We start from the raw sequence: 528 nt of genomic DNA, 5'->3' as shown, positions 1-528 counted from the left end.
ATGCGTGTATGTATGCGTATGTGCATGTGCATATGCAACTGAAATATAATGTAATACGACCTAACGATAAGCCAGCCTGGAATATAAAAATAAATGTATTAACTACAGGTAGACTGAACTTATAACGGTGGATGCAACACAGACTGAACTAAGAAAGATAAGTAAATATAGTGAAATGAGTTTACGTAGAAAATCCCTTTCATATCTTTAAGTAATGAGTCGAAACCTCAGCGTGGGACAGGATAACCAAACAGGGACACAAAAAGAAAAAAATTGTACATACTGAAGTGAATAATACAATAAAATGAAGGTTATTTCCATGACTTTTTAGCGCACGTACTAGGTAATGACCTGTTTGTACACATTCCTTCACTACAATTCTTATTTCCTTTTTTCTTCTTTGTTTTACATTGAAGGGGTGTTTTCTTACCTCGCAATACTGGCACGGCTGCATGGTCGACTGTTCCTTATTGTGTGATACTGAGGACTCCTTTTTACCAGTCTTGCCTGTGTGCAAAGAAAAGCAGG

The 528-nt window shown here is 36.7% G+C and overlaps 1 long non-coding RNA gene across 1 annotated transcript in view; it reads right to left on the bottom strand.

Moving 5' to 3' along the window:
• The window catches only part of LOC119592842, a 1,026-nt gene extending 498 nt beyond the window's left edge, over positions 1-528 (bottom strand). Inside the window, exon 1 of the long non-coding RNA XR_005230480.1 lies at positions 431-528. This is a non-coding gene — a long non-coding RNA (uncharacterized LOC119592842). The remainder of the gene's footprint in view (positions 1-430) is intronic.

The sequence above is a fragment of the Penaeus monodon genome, chromosome 31, assembly GCF_015228065.2.
Source record: "Penaeus monodon isolate SGIC_2016 chromosome 31, NSTDA_Pmon_1, whole genome shotgun sequence".
NCBI lineage: Eukaryota > Metazoa > Arthropoda > Malacostraca > Decapoda > Penaeidae > Penaeus > Penaeus monodon.
Note: the sequence above shows the minus strand (reverse complement) of the source record. Positions and strands in the feature narration are given on the sequence as shown.